Raw genomic sequence first — 7216 nt, forward strand, 5'->3', positions numbered from 1 at the left:
TGACCATGTGCATCACCTTCATGTAGTCTTGGAAGTCTTGGTGAAACACCAATTGTATGCCAAGCAATCAAAGTGTGTGTTTGCTTGTAAGGAAGTGGAGTATCTAGGCCATCTTATTTCTGGTGAAGGGGTCAGGACAGATCCAAGGAAGACTGCTGCTATGCAGCAATGGCCAATTCCTAAGGATGTGAAAGCTTTAAGGGGGTTCTTGGGGTTGACTGGCTATTACAGGAAGTTTGTCAAGGGGTATGGACAAATTGCTGCCCCTCTAACAGCTCTATTGAGAAAGGATTCATTCAACTGGAACCCTGAAGCTTCTCAAGCTTTCCAACTCCTTAAGGATGCAATGTCACAACCTCCTGTTTTGGCTCTGCCGGATTTCACTAAGTCCTTTGTGATAGAGTGTGATGCATCTGGAGTAGGTGTTGGTGCTGTCCTCATGCAGAACCAGAGACCAATTGCTTACCATAGCCAAGCTTTGAAGGGCAGAAGCCTTGCCCTTTCAACCTATGAGAAGGAGTTGCTGGCTCTGGTAGTGGCAGTACAGAAATGGAGACCCTATCTACTTGGCAGACCCTTTGTGATTAAAACTGACCATCAAAGCCTTAAATACTTGCTGGAACAGAAGATTGGTACCCCTGCTCAACAAAAATGGATAACTAAGCTCCTTGGCTATGCATTTGTGGTTGAATATAAGCATGGGAAAGATAATTTGGTAGCTGATGCACTTTCCAGAAAAGAAGTTGTGGGGGTTGAAGAGGTTAAGGATGTTAAGGTGGGGACTCTCTGCATGATTTCTTTTCCTACTCCCACATGGTTGGATGAACTCAAGCTGACTTACACCTCTGATGCTTCAATCCAGAAGATTATCCTTGCTATTCAGTCAGGTAGTGATGGTCCAACTGGATTTACTGTCTGTAATGACTTGTTATTCTACAAGGGAAGGCTATTCTTGGGAAGTTCAGCTCAGGAATTGAAGGCTCAAGTGTTGCAACAGGTTCATGCTAGCCCTCTAGGGGGTCATTCTGGCTATTTAAAGTCTTTTCAGAGGCTTAAGAAAGACTTTTACTGGACTGGTATGGTGAAGGACTTGAAACAGTTTGTGAGGGAGTGTGATACATGCCAGAGGTTGAAGAGTGAGACTTGCTTACCTGCTGGTTTGTTGCAGCCATTGGCTATTCCTAATAGACCTTGGTTAGACATTAGCATGGATTTTGTGGAGGGGTTGCCTAAGTCTCAACAGAAATCACTGGTTTTTGTTGTGGTGGACAGGTTCACCAAGTATGTGCATTTCATCCCTTTGGCTCATCCTTACACTGCTGCTAAGGTTGCCCAAGTGTTCATGCAGTATGTTTTCAAATTACATGGTATGCCATCTACAATTGTGAGTGATAGAGACCCGGTGTTCACTTCCAAATTCTGGTCAGAATTGATGAAACTACAGGGAACTCACTTGGCCATGTCTTCTTCATATCATCCTCAATCAGATGGGCAGACTGAAGTGGTGAACAAAAGTCTGGAACACTACTTGAGAGCTTATGCTGCTGACAGACCTCATTCTTGGGTAGATTGGCTGCCCATGGCTGAGTTTTGGTTCAATACTAACTTCCACACTTCCATTAAACTTACTCATTTTGAGGCCCTTTATGGTTATCCTCCTCCTAAGATTGTGGAATATGTACCAGGTGTGACTAGAGTTGCAGCTGTGGATTCTTATTTGCAGGATAGGCAGCAACTTTTTTCCTTGTTGAAACACAACTTGAATATAGCTCAAGAAAGGATGAAGTGGTTTGCTGACAAAAGGAGGGTGGATAGGTCCTTTGAGGTGGCAGATTGGGTTTATCTAAGGCTTCAACCATACAAGCAAGCTTCAGTACAGTCCAGACAATTTGGAAAGCTTGCTCCTCGTTTTTATGGTCCCTTCCAGATTTTGCAGAAGGTTGGTCAGGTTGCTTACAAGTTGGATTTACCTGAGGGGTCCCAAATTCATCCTGTGTTTCATGTCTCAAATCTCAAGGCAAAATTGGGTGCCCATGTGATTCCTAGACCTGCTTTACCAACTGTGTCTGCAGAGCATATACTTGCCCCTGAGCCTGTGGCTGTGTTGGATACCAGAACTCATCAGTTGAGGAGCAGACTCATCACCCAAGTTCTTGTGCAATGGCAGGATGAAAGCAAGGATGATGCAACCTGGGAACACTTGTTTGATTTGCAACAGAAGTTTCCACACCTTGTGGGCAAGGTGTTTTAAAGGAGGGGGCATTGTTAGGAACCCAATTGTATGTGTGTGACTGATATGTGTGTGCATATGTGACTGATGGTTAGTATGCATGGTGCTAAGGACCAATGCATGTGGTGCTGCATGAAGGTGTGCTAGCTGCTGATGCAGTGTGCGTGCTGAGCTGATGAGAGGTGGCCCTCCAGTGCAACCTCTGTGTAATACAGCAGGTATAGAAGTAGTTAGCTGAGGGAAGAGTTAGTTAGATGGATGAGTTGTCAAGGTAGTTAGAGTTAGTTAGATTGATGAGCTGTCAAGGTGGTTAGAAGGTAGTTATCCAGCTAAGCAGCTAAGCTTGGAGTGGAAGCTACGGGTATAAAAACAGGGATAACAGATTGTAAAGGGAAGAACCATTTTGTTAATTGAATACTCTACTTTCATTCTCTAATATCTTTCTCTATCTCTGTTTCTGTTCCCTCTATCCCTGTTCTTGGAGGCTAGTTGTCCTCGAATTCAACTATCCAATTTCAAGTTCCTTGCAAAGACAAAGAGAGAGTGAGAGAAAGAGAATTGAAGGTGTAGGTCCTTGATGGGACTGCCATCCACACCAGGGACCCTAATGCTGATGGAAGTTCCGTTGGGAACGAACATGAGGTGCTTTTTTATCACTGCAAAAAACTTGTCAATGAAGTCTTGATTGTCAACTAGTTTACTGCAATCAGAAAGATAGAGTCTGCGCTCAATTGAAGAATTTGGTTGCAATATATCTGGAATAGTTTCCAAAGAGGTACAACCATATCCATTAATGTAACCAATATTTAATGGAAGCTTTGGCAACAATAGAAGACTCGTGCAATTCTCCACGTTCAAATGTATCAGAAAGGATAGATGAGCAATGCTTTCTAGAATGCAATCAAAATTATTTCCACTTGCGAGTCAGTCCCAAGTTCCTCTAAATGTGCAATTCTTGACCAACTTTGGACTAAACAATACATTAAACCTCATAAAAATACGAGAAAATAATTACATAAAAGAAAAGAAAATTGACATGGAATAAAGCCAACAAAACATAACCAAAAAATCACAACTTAACATGATATATATTATGTAAAACAAAATTAATCATTATATATCATTTTGGACTCCCCAAAAATAAATTTATGGTTTTGCTACTGTTATTTATTGATTGATTTATGTTATGACCAAAATCTCTTAAAATTACATAAAATCAAGGTCACAACAATATATTTTGAAAAATTCTAGGATCACAACAAATCACACAACGTCTTTCATGGGCCTTATAGCTCAATTGATTGGCACTTCTTAGTGTGATAATAATATACAGGTTTCAAATCTCATTCCCATTGTAACTATCAAATTACACACACACACACACACAGGGCCTACCCTACCACTAGGGTAATTAGGTAGTAGTTTAAGGCCCCCAAATTTTAATTAATAGGTATATTTCTATACCTATTGGATTCAAGGTACGCATGGTATAATTTTAAGTAATATTATACCACTCAATATTTTTTAATTGAATGCCAATTTTATCAAATCCACAATTAGATTATATTATCTTTGTGTATTCTCCATACTTGAAAATTTTCAAGGTGATTAAAGATCAATAGTCATGTCTACAATCAGTTGTTTAAATTCAAGTTTTTGTATTTTAAAATAATGCAAAAAAGATGAGTTTATGGATTAAGTAGTAATTTACATCCAATTGGAATAAGAATTGGCATGCATGTTAAGAACATATAGTACATGTAATCCAATGGTAAGATTTTCAAAATATGAATTCAATAGCAAGTTATTAGATCGTGTAACATTGCTCAGAGTTACACTAGATATACCGCTACACATTAAGTACGGATATATTTTATTTCCTAAATTTAAAAGTTATCAGCTTTAGTCCCTAATTAATTTTATTATCTAATGTGTGCAACAAAATTATGACAGCGAGTTTTTAATATGTCCATGTAATTTAACAGACTAGAAGCAATTTTTTTTTTTTTTAAAAGAGTTTCAATTTATGACATTTGTTTTTAGTAATTTCACTCTTTATCATCAAATTAAGACATCAATCTTTTTTTTTTTTTTTTGTAAGTGAGAATTGAACCTTAGATCTCTTATTTTTTATTTTTTAAGAAGGGTAAAAGGCAATCACTTTAAAGTTTAAACTTCCTCTGGAAAAAAAAAGTTTAAAGTTTAAACTTTATGATATAAATTCTAAAATCACTTATGGAATAAAATTTAACCAAAATTATATTTGACCCTTAAATCAAAAACGAAATATTTGCATTTACTCTATTAATAAGGGTTATGTGAAACAACGCGTTAGTGCCTTATCTAGCTTTTTGCTAAAAATGTTTTGCTGAAAATGTGCTAAAGTATACTTGTACGTTGTACCTTGAAAAAAAAAATGATGTAAAGTTGTGATTTACAACTATGTTTTATGTTGGCTTTATTCCATGACAAAAAATGTTGTAATTGTTCTAATTTTTTTCCTTGTATTTTGTGGGATTTTATTGTATAGGGTTTAGTATTAAGTTGATGAAGACTCAAGCTTAAATGAAGAATCAGTAGATTTCGCGAGAAGCTCGTGAGAAGCTAAGCCGCGAAAGAGCATGTGAGGAGCACATGACTGGAAGCTGAATAGTCATGCCAGGCTGTCGTTTTCGCGAGTGTCTCGCGGATAAGGTCTTCCCGCGAGACAGTCGCAAAACATTCTGTCTGGAGGATTTTTATGTTTGAACTCCTTACCATTCACCCATACTATTTATACCCTCATTACCCACAAATGTAAGAGAGGCCATTCAGAGAGAAAAACCTTAGATAGGTTTTCTACAACACACACACCCATCTTTTTGAGAGAGAGCTACTCATCCTTAGTGAGAATTAATTGTAGCCTCTTCTCATTCCCTCTCCCATTATCATACCTTGGGAGGAGATTTGTACCAAAACATAATCCACACCTTTTCAGAGTGTAGTGAGTGTTTTTGGTGTTGTTGGGAAGTATTGGAAGATGCCAAGGTTGGCGGATGCAACATGGTGCTTGTTGCGGGATCCGGAGAGCTAGACAATACACGGTTCTGAGAAGCCTTGTTGGAGTAGGAGCTTGGAGGGCTTAGGTACATCGGGTAGATTAGGCTTGGAGGGTCTCTTGCTAACCCATGTATCCCAACTGATTGTCTAGTGGATCGATTATCGCTTGGAGGGCGGCGGAGAGGTTTTTCGTCGAGTTTTTCGGTTTCCTCTTTGATAACACATCGGCGTGTTATTTGTGTTTGCATCTCTCTTCCCTACTCTTGTTCATGTTATTTTACTGCTGTGTTGCTTTAAATATGGATTAGAGTAGCTCTCGTGCTTGTATGCTTGTGTTTACACTATTCCACACTTAGTATTAAGTTAGTGTAAAATCAACCAAGCCGTAATTTGAATTGGGGGTCTAAACAAACTCTTGTGTTTTCACACATTTCGAGCTCTCAATTGAAAATATAAGAAAAGGCAGGAAAAAGTGAGGTTTTAAAAACTGTACAAAAAAATTAAAAGATGAGCTTATAAGCTAATGCCAAGCAGACACTTAAGGCCACGGGCCACCAATTGAGCTATATAGACAAATAGAAGCTCGTTGTAATGACTATTTCTATAATGTCACATAAACTCTCACACAGAGTTGTCATTACTCATTGGTACCGTGCCAAGGCGATGCTCAAAGTCAGGCATTGAGATCAGGTGCAATACCCACCTAATGCAATTGCAATGAATGGTTGAGATTGAGAGTTGGAAAAAGCAACTTTCAATCTCAACCATTAAATAAAAAAATATTAAAAAGAAGTAAAAAGTTAGAGTTAAAAAGTTAAGAATCTAAAACTTTTTGTGAAGAAAATAGGATTAATTGCACGGTGCAATTGCATAGGATTTCAATCCCAAAGTCAGAAAGAAGGACATGTCCAAACACCACGACCAAAGTGGTGTTTAAGAATGTACCTTAAACAACATTTTATGGATGTTATTGTGCTACTTTGGGTGTTAATTTACTTATTTCTTGTTCTTACTTAATTTAAATTCTACACATAAACATGTTTTATGTCTAAAAATAACAAAAAAAATGCCTAAATATAAATATTAATTAATTGTTATACCCCCACCACGTCGTACCTTTGTTTTTCAAAAATTGTCGTACCCCTATACCTGTACTCGTATCGTACTCATACCCATGTCTGTATCTGTGCAACATAGTCAAAGTACGTGAATGTTCAAATAGTGTGTAAAATACCAATGAATGTTTAGACCCTCAAATTTAAAATTACAAATACAAACTTATAATCAAACAATTTATGTGCAGAATATGAATATAAGCTAAAATAGAATTGGTAAAACACTCTAAACCAAAATTAATCACAACCACAGCAGTAATTGAAAGGTAAATAGTAAGGGAAGTGAGATGCAAACACAAAGATAACACGGCGATGTGTTATCGAAGAGGAAATCGAAGTACTCGGCGAAAAACCTCTCCGCCACCTTCCAAGCGGTCAATAATCCACTAGAGAATAAAGTTGGGATACATGAATAGCAGAAGACCCTCCAAGCCTAATCTACCCAGTGCATCTAAGCCCTCCAAGCTTCTTGCTCCAATAGGGTTACACCAAACCTTGTCTTTTTTAGCTTACCGGATCCTGTAATCGCCCATTGCATCAACCAAAATGAATTGGTCCCTTTTGAACTACTTCCCAAGTACCAAAATACCCCCTCACAAATATGAGTACGGTGAGATAAGAATTTAGGTAATGTACTTCTCAAGGATATGTCAATGGAGAAAGTGAGAGTAAAGGAATTTGAAGAATCAAATATGAAGATTGTGGATGAGTCAATCTTGTTTTTCTCTAGGGTTTCTCTCTCAAAATTCTCTCTGGAAGCTCTCAACATTTCATGGGTATAAGGGTATTTATAGTAGTGTATATAAGGAATGCGAAAAGTCAGGTTTCTAAC

The sequence above is a fragment of the Quercus robur genome, chromosome 4, assembly GCF_932294415.1.
Source record: "Quercus robur chromosome 4, dhQueRobu3.1, whole genome shotgun sequence".
In the NCBI taxonomy this organism is placed as follows: Eukaryota; Viridiplantae; Streptophyta; class Magnoliopsida; order Fagales; family Fagaceae; genus Quercus; species Quercus robur.